This window comes from Sapajus apella, unplaced genomic scaffold (genome assembly GCF_009761245.1).
Source record: "Sapajus apella isolate SASKATOON/1434 unplaced genomic scaffold, GSC_monkey_1.0 scaffold22, whole genome shotgun sequence".
NCBI lineage: Eukaryota > Metazoa > Chordata > Mammalia > Primates > Cebidae > Sapajus > Sapajus apella.
The window spans coordinates 66,896-80,517 of NW_022436962.1; the positions used below are offsets into that span (position 1 = coordinate 66,896).

Sequence of the window (13,622 nt, forward strand, 5' to 3'; positions counted from 1 at the left end):
TTGTTTATCCAGTTGACACTCAAAAGTAAGTTGTTCAGTTTCCAAGTGATTGTGTGGTTTTGAGTGTGTTTCTTGATCCTGAGTTCTAGTCTGATTGAGCTGTGATCTATAGACTGTTTGTTGTGATTTCTGTTCTTTTGCATTTGCTGGGGAGTGATTTGCTTCCAATGATGTGGTCAATTTTAGAGTAAGTGCAATGTGGTGCTGAGAAGAATGTATATTCTGTGGATTTGGGGTGGAGTGTTCTGCATATGTCTATTAGATCTGCTTGGTCCAGCTCTGCATTCAAGTCCTGAATATCCTTGTTAATCTTCTGTCCCATTGATCTGTCTAATATTGACAGTGGAGTGTTGAAGTCTTTCACTATTATTGTGTGGGAGTCTAAATCTCATTTTAGGTTGTTAAGAACTTGCTTTATGTATCTGGGTGCTCCCGTATTGTGTGCATATATATTTAGGATAGTTAGCTCTTCTTGTTTGATTGATCCTTTTATCATTATGTAGTGTCCTTCTTTGTCTCTTTTAATCTTTCTTGGTTTGAAGTCCATTTTATCAGAGTCTAGGATTGCAACCCCTGCTTTTTGTTGTTGTTGTTCTCCATTTGCTTGGTAAATCTTCTTCCATCCCTTTATTTTGAGTCTATGTGTGTCTTTGTATGTGAGATAGGTTTCCTAAATACAGCACACCGATGGGTTTTGGCTTTTTATCCAGGTTGCCAGTGTGTGTCTTTTGATTGGGGCATTTAGGTTGTTTACATTCAATGTTACTATTGTTATGTGTGAATTTGATTCTGCCATTTTGTTACTGGCTGGTTTTCTTTCCCATTAGTTGACCCATTTTCTTCATTGCATTTTTGGTCTTTGCCCACTGGTTTACTTTTGCAGTGACTGGTACTTGTTCCTTTCTGGGCTTATTGTTTCTTTCAGGAGTTCTTGTAGGGCAGGTCTGGTGGTGACAAAATCTCTCAATAATTGCTTGTCCGTAAAGGATTTTATTTCTCCTTCACTTACGAAGCTTAGTTTGTCTGGACATGAGATTGTGGGTTGAAAGTTCTTTTCTTTTAAGATGTCGAGTATTGGCCCCCACTCTCTTCTGGCCTGTAGGGTTTCTGCTGAGAGATCTGCTGTGAGTCTAATTGGCTTCCCTTTGTGGGTGACCTTACCTTCCCTTCTGGCTGCCTTAGCATTTTTTCCTTCATTTCAACCCTGGTGAATCTGACGATTATGCGACTTGCGATTGCTCTTCTTGAGGAATATCTTTGTGGGGTTCTCTGTGTTTCAAGAATTTGAAATCTGGACTGCCTTGCTAGGCTTGGGAAGTTCTCCTGGATAATATCTTGGAGTGTGTTTTCCAGCTTGGATTCATTCTTCCCATTATATTCAGGTACACCAATCAAATGTAGGTTAGGTCTTGTCACATAATCCCATATTTCTTTGAGGCTTTGTTCATTTCTTTTCACTCTTTTTTCTCTTGTCTTGCCTTCTCTTTTTATTTCATTGAGTTGATCTTCCATCTCTGATATCCTTTCTTCTGCTTGATCGATTCAGCTATTAACACTTGTGTTTGCTTCACACAGTTCTCATGCTGTGTTTTTCAACTCCATTAAGTCATTTATGTTCTTCTCTCAGCTGGTTATTCTAGTTAGCATTTCGTCTAACCTTTTTTCAAGGTTTTTGGTTTCCTTGCATTGAGTTATAACGTGTTCCTTTAGCTCAGAAAAGTTTGTTATGTTCCACCTTCTGAAGCCTGTTTCTGTCAATTCATCACATTCCTTCTCAGTCATGATGTGAACCTGTGTTGTTGAGGAGTTGTGATCCCTTGAAGGAGAAGAGGTGTTCTGGTCTTTGATGGTTTCATCTTTTTTGTGCTGTTTTTTTTTTCCCGTTTTTGTGGGTTTACCTGGCTGTGTTGTCAGGGAGCTGCTTGATGAGGTTGCTTGTCTGCCTGTGGAGGTGCTACTGGGTTTCTAGGGACTACTTCAGTTTACTAGGGAAGTTTCCTGTGTCATTTTTATTTATACTGGAAGATTAGGCCCTCCTCTTCCATTGACCTGTAGGCGCTGCTGGGTTGTCAAGAACACTGTCCTGTTGCTACATAGGCTTTCTGTGTTTTTTGTTAAAACATGTAGCACAGTCCCACCTCTCTAATGGTGGGTTGTGCCCTTCTTCACTGGGCTGGATCATTCATGGTTCAGCTCAGACTGTGGCACTGGCTGCACAACCCGCTAGAGCCAGAGCTTCAGCCCTCTGGGTTTTGTGGGGGAGGGTAGGGACCTGCCCAGTCGCAGCCACTGCTGGCCATCTCCCCCTTTCAGCTTGATCTCTCTCCAGTCATGGGGTAGGGGCCTGCCCAGTTGCTCCTGCTTACAGCTCCCTCTCTCTCTGGCTTGGGGGAGGGGGCAATAGCTCAGTCCGCAGGTTCTCCCAGCTGCCTCTTGGGCTTATGCGCCTGTTTAGGTCTGTGCACCAATCCGGGACACTGTCCTGGATTATTATTCAACTCTGCATTTGTAATTCCCGGCACTTGACTGGCAAAGATCTCCTGTTCTGTGTTTGCTTTAGGGGAAGCGCTGTATCTGGAGTGCCAGCGAGGGAGTCTCTGATTTGCTGGTCAAATGCACTTTCTGGATGAAGCAGTACCCCTCCCTGCCTCAGTCTGCCCTGAGTGGGCTTTGCTCACCATTGGACCAGACCCATTAAAATGCACCTGGTACCTCGGTTGGAGCTAGGAGATCTCTGGATTTCTTCATCTCTCTTACTGGGTGTTGTGTACTGTAAATGTATCTATTCAGCCATCTTGGATCCTATGCCCCAGGCTCTATATTTTTAAAACTATTTATGTCTTTAGTTTTTTCTCTAAAGCGTTCTCAATACCTTCACTTGAACTTTCAGGGTTTCAACTCACAGTTGATTTTATCCATGTTGCTATTCATCCTATTTATTCTATTGCTTATATACTTTTGTAACATATTTAATATTTTGAGTTTTAAATTCTTGCTATTTATATGTATGTATGTATTTTTAACTATCTCTTTTGCAAGGTCTTGAGTTTGCCATGCTCTCCAGAGAAGCGAATGACTCTGCTTCTTTGAGAAAAGAATTTTTAAATCATAAAACTAAAAGAAACCCTGCAGGAAATAAACAATATAAAAAGTATTTTAATCGGGATTTTTTAGAAATTGCAATCTGGGAGACACCAATCTAGCAAGAAATTATATCATGTTCCATTCAGGTGAGGTTAGAGAGGGGCTTATATAGTTTTACTTCAAGTTTACACAGGTGAAAGACTTTAGCACAGTCTATGATGGACAATGGTTGGTTGCCAGCTTAGAAGGTATCTAGGCAATCATCACCTTAATTTAGCACAGCTGTCTCTTCAGGTGGTTTTCATCAGGCCTGGTATAAACAATTTAAATCAAATGCAACTGCGTTTTCAGGACATCTGTAATTTTCCCAGTTCAAACAGGTCAAATTCTGCCTGGGTGTGTATGAGTATTAATTCAACTTTTTACGCCTTCCCAGTTTGCCTTTAGATGCCTCTCATATAACTGTGTCCACTTTGGATTTCTTTTAATCAGAAATAAAGTGTGCAAGGATTTTCACTGGCAAGGAACAAAGAAAAATAGTGCTCACCTGTGATTCATCAGACTGCAGCAAGGAAGAAAAGGCCAATACGTGCCTGACAAAAAGGCTTGAGGACTTTCAGGTGATTTATTCCTCAAAAAGAATTGGCTCATGCCTTTAATCCCAGCACTTTGGGAGGCTGAGGCAAGCAGATTACTGGAGGTGAGGAGTTCAAGACCAGCCTGATCAACATAATGAAAGTAAAAATACAAAATTTACTAAACATACTAAAAGTAAAAAACTTAGCTGGGCATGATGGTGAGGGCCTGTAATCTCAGGTCTTCTGGAGGCTGAGGCAGGAGAGTCACTTGAACCCGGGAGGTAGAGATTGCAGTGAGCTGATATTGCACCAGTGCACTCCAGCCTGGGTAACACAGCAAGACTCCATATATATATATGACAAAGAATTGCACAAATTCTGGAAATTCTACTTCATAGATAACAAAAATATTTACCGAATAAAGCCCAGGTATAGCCATAAAATGGCATTACAATTCTTTTTTTCTAGATAAGAAACAAGCTTAAAAAAAGAAAGGAAATTCTAAGATAAGAGACAAAAATCTCTGGGAGGATGCACACCTAAGGTAAAGTCTCAATCACAGGCCCCTAGAAGAAGACTGAGAATGCAGCTTCTTTCCTGCCCTGCATTTATTGTCAATAGGCTTTCCCTGACCTTCTCCTTTTCACGCTGGTCATTTTGATTATTGTATACTTTTTTTCCACACATAGACCTGATGCAATTCCAGAGTTGGAAGAGAAAACTACAATGTCCTCATAGTTGTTTAAAAGAAACCTCAGCAAGTGAAGCAGAAGTTGATTTTTTTTTTTTCTAAAATCATAGAAAGGTATTCATCCTCCTGGGTCAGAAAATGATCTCTGCAACTATTGTTTTTAGAGAAATCTGTATTTCCAAGGCTGTTGCTATACTCCATGAAAATACCTTCAGATTCTTAACTCTAGAAGTTTAAAGTGGCTATCTTCACTCTCTCCTTTTGTTAATACTAAAATAAACATGCAGTCTGAGAAAGATGGACTTCAGTGTCTTATCCAGCAGTTAGAAAGCATGGCTTTTTTTCTCTTCTTCCTCATGCATCATGCTGTTGACTCTTTAGAATTTCATAATCCAAGGAGAAATGTTACAGTCTGTATCTCACTGCAGCTTACACAATTGAAATAAAAAGAATAAAAAGAACCACAACTCTGAGTTTGTAGTAGAATGAGATTTTAATATAATATTCAACTCTAGCATTTAATATTTACAAAAAAAAAATTTCCCCTCCTCTCTGGATAAATACGTTCTGGCAAATAACCAAGAGTTGGAGAAGGCCTGTCTTTTCTTCTGACTTTCGGTGATCTCAGGAAATGTCTTACAATATTCTTTACATTAAAGCTGCAGGAATTGAACCAGAACCCCAAGTGCCTTAGCAGAGCCCTGTGTCTGAGAAAGAGGCTGTGCTTGAGCTGGTTTCAGTTTGCTCTGTCACTGACACAGGGCTCTGGACTGGGGCCTGGCTACTAGATGGAAGGACTAAATTGTGTTGGGGCTTCCCTCAGATTTATGACTCATCCTCCTACCCCATCTGCACTCTGGGTTCCAGGCACTGTGCTGAGCACTCAGTTCATCAACAGTACCAATATATAATCAGCTAGCATTGCCCCATTTCACAGAGGACAAAACCAAATCCAGGGGAGGAGAGACAACTCTTGCCACTTGCAAGACTGGTCAGTGATGGTGCTGGAATCCTAGTGTTAGCTTTTAGGTCTCCTCTGCTCGTGCTAAGCACACAGCTCCACTGATCCTTATAAAACAAATGGAAACTGATTGCCCCATCTCACAGCCCCAGGGTAAAACTGTGTTAGGCTCAACGTGGAGGACACCAAGCACAGCGCAGCTTGCATGTGAGTGGGGACTGCCACTGTTTCATGAGGCCCTCAGGTTTGGAGGTTTTCTGTCATGTAATGACTGTTGGCTCAGGGTGTATCAGAGGGAGGGGCTTCCCCACTGTTTGTTGCAACAGCCGCCTGCCCCAGCCAGGACTGTTCCAAAGTCCTCCAGATAATTTCTCAGATGGCCACTCAATCATGTGGTGTTCTATTGCCCATGGGAGAAAGCCTTAATTTTTTTTCATAGAAGGAATAATTTCTAGTATTTGACCACATAGTAGGCAAACTATAATTACCACTATTTAAAAATATATTTTATAATGGCTAGAAGAGAAGGCTTTAAATTCTTCCAAAACGAATAAATTTTTTTCCCACACAAAGAAAATAATGTCCATGTTTGAGGTGATGGATATTCTAAATACCCTGATTTGATCTCTGTACATTGGATGCATGTATCAAAATATTACTCATGGACCACAAATATATATATAATTATTATGTATCAATGCTTAAAAATGCAAAGGGAAAAATGTGAGAGTGACTCTCAATAAGAAGAAATGACAATTTTTAAGTCGTAGAAAAACCGCTCACTCTAAATTGTAACTTACGAGACAGGATGTAAAGGGTTCTATAGTCATGTTTACAGTCCCAGACTTCCATGCATAGAGCTGCCTGGCCGTGTGTGTGTCTGCACACAGGAATACAGCAGGGCTTCGCTAGGGGGACTTTGTTTTCCCCCTGAGACATTTACCAATGTTTTGAAAACTGTCTGGCTTTCTGGTTATTTTAGTGATAACTAATTATTTCTACTGGCAAGTGTTAGTAAAGACTCTACTAAAGAGAGAGAGAAAAAAATCTCCCTGTCAAACATGAACCCTCTGGGCCAAAATATCAAGAAAGATGTACAATTAAAATAAGATTCTAACTCCACACTGACTGAATGGACCCCCATATTTGTGGTCAAAGAAAACCAAAAAAAACCTTAAAAACTTAATTTTCAGCCATAACAGGATGAGAGGTAAGACATTTCTTAATATACACCTGCTATTTTATGGTTTAGATACAACAAGTAACAGTAATAATGTTAAATGGAGATCATAAGACTGACAGAACATACTATTTGTGGCAATAAGAAAACAAATTTTATAATTTTGGAGAGGACCTAAGGTCATGCCAGGCAAGGGTTAAGTCATATGGCCTGACATTTAGAGAATAAATGATGTTGTAATTGCCACAAGACTTTTCTTTTTCTCTAGCAACTAAACAAGCAGCAACCTTGAAATAAGCAACATTAAAACAATTCATATCTCCACCAGATGCTGACTGACTTCCTGAGCCCCCATTTCACCAGCCATAAATACAGCTTTAATTGGAGATGTCTGTAACTTTTTCCTGATAAGACCACTAACCTGGTCTTGGATGGTGTTCTGTGTGGGAGACGTGAGAGGGGAGAAGAAAATACACACACAATGGTAAACAACTTTATCCCATGTATATGGCAAAGCAGATATAATAAGCAAATGATGTAATAAGCAAATAATATAAGCAAATTGATGTAATAAGCAATTGCACTGGGAAGGGAAGAAGGGGAAAAATATATATATTTACACTCACCAGACTATGGAGGATTCACTACCAGACCGGGAAGCCTGGGCACCAGAACCAGACACCTGTCCGTGCACAGACAAGGAGAGGTCTCATGAAGCTTCGGTGCAGTCTTGGACCCTAGCTCTTTTTGTAATGAGTTATTTGACATGAGGCCCAGTCACAAGGGCCCTTCATGACTGGGCTCAAGAAACACAAAAATTCTACTTGTTTTTTGTGATTATCTATTGTTTTTCAACAAGTAAAGTATAGGAATAGATGGAAATAGAGGTTTCTCCAAAACAATGCTGAATGAATGACTCAAGGGGCTCACGCAACCTGTTCTGGGACTTGGTGACTGTTGTTTGTGTCCATGTTCAATTGAGTCCAAATTTTATTTTTAACTTTTCCTCCACAGCTCGTTTACAGAGATTGCACCCTCAGATGTCTCTGTGCTCTGAAAAGACCTTTCGATCTTTAGGACCTAATCGTAAGGTAATACATTTAAATGTTACATTTCCACTTTTTTTTAATTAAATTGTCTTTATTTAATTGACAGTGTTAAGAGAGAAAAATTCACTATCATTACTAAAGAGCTGAAAACTCAAGACATATTCTTTAGGAGTAGTTGCTAACTCACATAACTGTTTAGATTTGACTTAACCGAAAGAGAAGTCTTACAATGAAAGAGATTTATTATTAAAGATGTTATAATTAAGCTACTAAAGACTTACAATATGCTTCTTAGCTAATATAATTGTATCATATTACTTAGGTTCAAGCTCTTTCTTCAAAGAGTCATCAGAATAACATGGATTGAAGAGACTTCCTAACACTTGCTATCTCTTGCTGCTGAGTTTCCATCATAATTTTTTCTGCAACGTAGCCATTTCTTTTTTAAATTCATTTTGTGCACCAGTAAGTAGATTATCATGATTCTTCTCCAACTCTTCCATACTCTTTATGAACTGCTCATATAACTGTCTAATTGTTTTCAGTCTCTGGCTCTGAACAATTCTAGATTGTTGAAGAATCTTTTGTTGCTGTTGAAACATATTAAGTATTTTTTCTTCTTGTTCCTCAGCTTTCTGCATATCTAAATCCCACTGCTGAAACAAAGTCAGAAACTGCTGAGAATATTCTTGGTTAAGTTTCTGCCTTTGATCTTGTGTTTTCCAAACATGTTTGATTTTCTGGTTGCTAGTTTTGAGAGAAGCCTTGGTATACATTTCTAGTCTCTTTCTCTTGGCAAGAAGAGCCTTGTTAATGTTAACTCCAACTCCTTCCAGCATATTCTGTACTTCACCCCACATATCTTCAACTACTCCTGCAGAAGATCTTTTCTTCCTACGTTTCTCAATGACTGTAGTCTTCCCTTCAATAGCATCTTCCTCTGAACCACTCAGATCTTTCTTATCTTCAGTCTCAAAGTCATAGGCTCTGGTAACTAATCTTCCATGGATGGCTTCCCAGATTTCCTGGAATACTTTTTTCTGGAGGACACCATATCTAGCTGCTTCCTGACTGAAGTACCCCTTAGCTGCGACGCTTCTGAGGCAAGCTGAGATGCGCACTGAAGAAAAGGCGGTCTCCACATTTCTACTTTAAAATTAACATGGGTCATATGTTTACATGGGTGTTTGATCAATACACATGTGGCAGAACCACTGTCATGAATATTCATTAGCCCTCTTGTAACTTGTGAAATATGTATGTTTAGCTAACCTGTTCAGCATAAAATTCCTAGCCCAAACCCTCCTTCTTTCAAAAGTGTTTGCACACGTGCTCTTGGCTGAAAACAGACTTCCCAGACTGTGGAATGAGTACATTGCAGATTGTAACCCTCCACAAGAAACAAATGCTCATTCTCTTCTAACTTTATATCTTGTATTTTTTTAAGTTAGCAAAGTTGATACTGACAATCTTAGTGTCAAGAAAGAGTCTACTTCCTTCACTAAGAGATATCTTAGATACCATTTTCAAGTTATTTTTCTTTTTTTTTAAGGTTTTCCTAAAGTTGCATTTTAGGTTTTGGGGTACATGTGAAGAACATGAAAGATTGTTGCATAGGTATCTGGCAAGTCTCCCCATGTGGTCTCTCCCCAACTCCCCACCCCCGCTGTCCCTCCCCTATTTCTCCCCAACAAACCCCAGTGTGTGATGCTCCCCTCTCGGTGTCCATGTGTTCTTATTGTTCAACACCCACCTATGAGTGAGAACATGCGATGTTTGATTTTCCATTCTTGCGACAGTTTGCTGAGAATGATGGTTTCCAGGTTCATTCATGTCCCTACAAAGGACCCAAACTCATCATTTTTGATAGCTGCATAGTATTCCATGGAGTATGTGTGCTACATTTTCCCTGTCCAGTCTATCATCAATGGGCATTTGGGTTGGTTCCAGGTATTTGCTATCGTAAACAGTGCTGCAATGAACATTCGTGTGCACGTGTCCTTATAGTAGAACGATTTATAATCCTTTGGATATATACCCAGTAATGGGATTGCTGGGTCAAATGGAATTTCTATTTCTAGGTCCTTGAGGAATCGCCACACTGTCTTCCACAATGGTTGAACTGATTTACACTCTGACCAACAGTGTAAAAGTGTTTCTATTTCTCTACATCCTATCTAGCATCTGTTGTCTCCAGATTTTTAAATGATCACCATTCTAATTGGCGTGAGATGGTATCTGAATGCAGTTTCGATTTGCATTTCTCTAATGAACAGTGATAATGAGCATTTTTCATATGTTTGTTAGCCTCATATATGTCTTCCTTTGTAAAGTGTATGTTCATATCCTTTGCCCACTTTTGAATGGGCTTATTTGTTTTTTCTTGTAAACCTCTTTTAGTTCTTTGTAGATCCTGGATATTAGCCCTTTGTCAGATGTGTATGTTGCAAAATTTTTTTCCCATTCTGTTGTTTGCCAGTTCACTCTAATGACTGTTTCTTTTGCTGTGCAGAAGTTGTGGAGTTTGATTAGGTCCCATTTGTCTATTTTGGCTTTTGTTGCCAATGCTTTTGGTGTTTCAGTCATGAAATCCTTGCCTATGCCTATATCCTGAATGGTTTTGCCTAGATTTTCTTCTAGGGTTTTTATGGTGTTAAGTCTTATGTTTAAGTCTTTAATCCATCTGAAGTTAATTTTAGTGTAAGGTGTCAGGAAGGGGTACAGTTTCTGCTTTCTGCACATGGCTAGCCAGTTTTCCCAACACCATTTATTAAACAGGGAATCCTTTCCCCATTGCTTGTTTTTGTCAGGTTTGTCAAAGATCAGATGGTTGTAGACGTGTGGTGTTGCCTCCGAGGCCTCTGTTCTGTTCCATTGGTCTATATATCTGTTTTGGTACCAGTACCATGCTCTTTTGATTACTGTAGCCTTGTAGTATAGCTTGAAGTCCAGTAGTGTGGTACCCCCAGCTTTGTTCTTTTTGCTTAGAATTGACTTGGCTATGCAGGCTCTCTTTTGGTTCCATATGAAGTTTAAGGTGTTTTTTTCCAGTTCTGTGAAGAAGGTCATTGGTAGTTTGTTGGGGATAGCATTGAATCTGTAAATTACTTTGGGCAATATGGCGATTTTCAAGATATTGATTCTTCCTAACCATGAGCATGGAATGTTTGTCCATCTGTTTGTGTCCTCTCTTATTTCCTCAAGTAGTGTTTTGTAGTTCTCCTTGAAGAAGTCCTTTACATTCTGTGTTAGTTGTATTCCTAGGTATTTTATTCTCTTTGTAGCAATTGTGAATGGCAGTTCGTTTTTGATTAGGCTCTCTTTACATCTGTTACTGATGTACCTGAATGCTTGTGATTTTTACACATTGATTTTGTATCCTGAGACTTTGCTGAAGTTGCTTATCAGTTTCAGGAGATTTTGAGCTGAGGCAATAGGGTCTTTTAAATATGCAATAATGTCATCTGCAAATAGAGACAATTTGAGTTCCTCCTTTCCTATTTGAATACGCTTTACTTCTTTTTCTTGCCTGATTGCTCTGGCTAGAACTTCGAATAATATATTGAATAGGAGTGGTGAAAGAGGGCCTCCTTATCTAGTGCCAGATTTCAAAGGAAATGCTTCCAGTTTTTGCCCATTCAGTATGATATTGGCTGTTGGTTTGTCATAAATAGCTTTTACTATTTTAAGGTATGTTCCATCAATACCTAGTTTATTTAGGGTTTTTAGCATAAAGGGCTTCTCTGCATCTATTGAGATAATCATGTGGTTTTTTCTTTGGTTCTGTTTATGTGGTGAATTACGTTTATAGACTTGCGTATGTTGAATCAGCCTTGCATCCCCAGGATGAAGCCTACTTGATCCTGATTGATAAACTTTTTGATGTGCTGTTGCTATCGGTTTGCCAGTTTTTATTGAAGATTTTTGCATCTATGTTCATCATGATATAGGCCTGAAGTTTTCTTTTCTTGTTGAGTCTCTGCCGGGTTTGGGTATCAGTCTCATAAAATGATTTGGGAAGGATTCCCTCTTTTTGGATTGTTTGGAATAGTTTCTGAAGGGGTGCTACCAGCTCCTCTTTGTATATATGGTAGAATTTGGCTTTGAACCCATCTGGACCTAGGCTTTTTTTTGGTGGTAGGCTGTTGATTGCTCCCTCAACTTCAGCCCTTTTTATTGGTCTATTCAGGGTTTCAACTTCTTCCTGCTTTAGGCTTGGGAGGAGGCAAGTGTCCAGGAATTTATCCATTTCTTCCAGGTTTACTAGTTTTTGTGCATAGAGTTGTTTGTAATAATCTCTGATGATGGTTTGTATTTCTGTGGAATCTCTGGTGATATCCCCTTTATCATTTTTTATTGCATCTATTTGATTATTTTCGCTTTTCTTTTTTATTAATTGGGCTAGTGGTCTGTCTTTTTTGTTGATCTTTTCGAATAACCAGCTCCTGGGTTTATTAATTTTTCGAAGGTTTTTTTTGCGTCTCTGTCTCCTTCAGTTCTGCTCTGATCTTAGTTATTTCTTGTCTTCTGCTAGATTTTGAGTTTTTTTGATCTTGCTCCTCTAGCTCTTTCAATGTTGACAATAGGGTGTTGATATTAGATCTTTCCTTGCTTCTTATGTGGGCATTTATTGCTATATATTTTCTTCTAGAGACTGCTTTAAATGTGTCCCAGAGATTCTGGTATGTTGTGTCTTCAGTCTCATTGGTTTTGAAGAACATCTTTATTTCTGCCTTTGTTTCATTGTGTATCCTGTCAACTTTTAGGAGCTAGTTGTTCGGTTTCCATGAAGCTGTGTGGTTCTGAGTTAGTTTCTGAATTCTGAGTTCTAACTTGATTGCACTGTGGTCTGAGAGACTGTTTGTTTTGATATTCGTTCTTTTGCATTTGCTGAGGAGTGATATACTTCCAATTTTTTGGTCAATTTTAGAGTAGGTTTGATGTGGTGCTGATAAGAATGTGTATTCTGTGGTTTTGGGGTGAAGAGTTCTGTAAATGTCTATTAAGTTTGCTTGGTCCAGGTCTGAGCTCAAGTTCTGGATATCCTTGTTAATTTTCTGTCTCGTTGATGTGTCTAATATTGACAGTGGTGTGTTAAAGCCTCCCACTATTATTGTGAGGGAGTCTAAGTCTCTTTGTAAGTCAAGAACTTGCTTTATATATTTGGGTGCTCCTGTATTGGGTGCATATATATTTAAGATTGTTAGTTCTTCTTGTTGCATTGATCCTTTTACCATTATGTAATGTCCTTCTTTGTCACTTTTGGTCTTTGTTGGTTTAAAGTCTATTTTATCAGAGACTGGAAATGCCCCTCATGCTTTTTGTGCTTTCTATTTGTTTGGTAAATCTTCTTCCATCCCTTTATTTTGAGTCTTTGTGTATCCTTGCATGTGAGATGGGTTTCCTGGATACAGCACATTGATGGGGTTTGGTTTTTTATCCAATTTGCCATTCCGTGTCTTTTGATTGGGGCATTTAGCCCATTTAGATTTAGGATTAATATTGTTATGTGTGAATTTGATCCTGCCATTTTGATGCCAGCTGGCTGTTTTGCCCATTAGTTGATGCAGTTTCTCCATTGTATCGATGCTCTTAACCATTTGGTATGTTTTTGGAGTTGCTGGTACTGATTGTTCCTTTCTCTGTTTAGTGCTTCTTTCAGGAGCTCTTGTAAAGCAGACCTGGTGGTGATGAAATCTCTGAGTAATTGCTCATAAAGGATTTTATTTCTCCTTCACTTATCAAACTTAGTTTGACTGGATATGAAATTCTGGGTTGAAGGTTCTTTTCTTTAAGGATGTTGAATATTGGCCCCCGCTCTCTTCTGGCTTTTAGAGTTTCTGCTGAGAGCTCTACTGTGAGTTTGATGGGCTTCCTTTTGTGAGTAACCCGACCTTTCTCTCTGGCTGCCCTTAGGATTTTCTTCTTCATTTCAACCCTGGTGAATCTGACAATTATGTGCCTTTGGGCTGCTCTTCTTGAAGAATATCTTTGTGGTGTTATCTGTATTTCCTGGAGTTGAATATTGGCCTGCCTTGCTAAGCTGGGGAAGTTTTCCTGGATAATATCCTGAAGAGTA

General features: G+C 39.2%; 1 pseudogene; it reads right to left on the minus strand.

Moving 5' to 3' along the window:
- Positions 1–7,621: 7,621 nt before the first annotated feature.
- On the minus strand, positions 7,622–8,597 carry LOC116558585 (annotated as a pseudogene).
- Between the last annotated feature and the right edge of the window lie 5,025 nt (positions 8,598–13,622).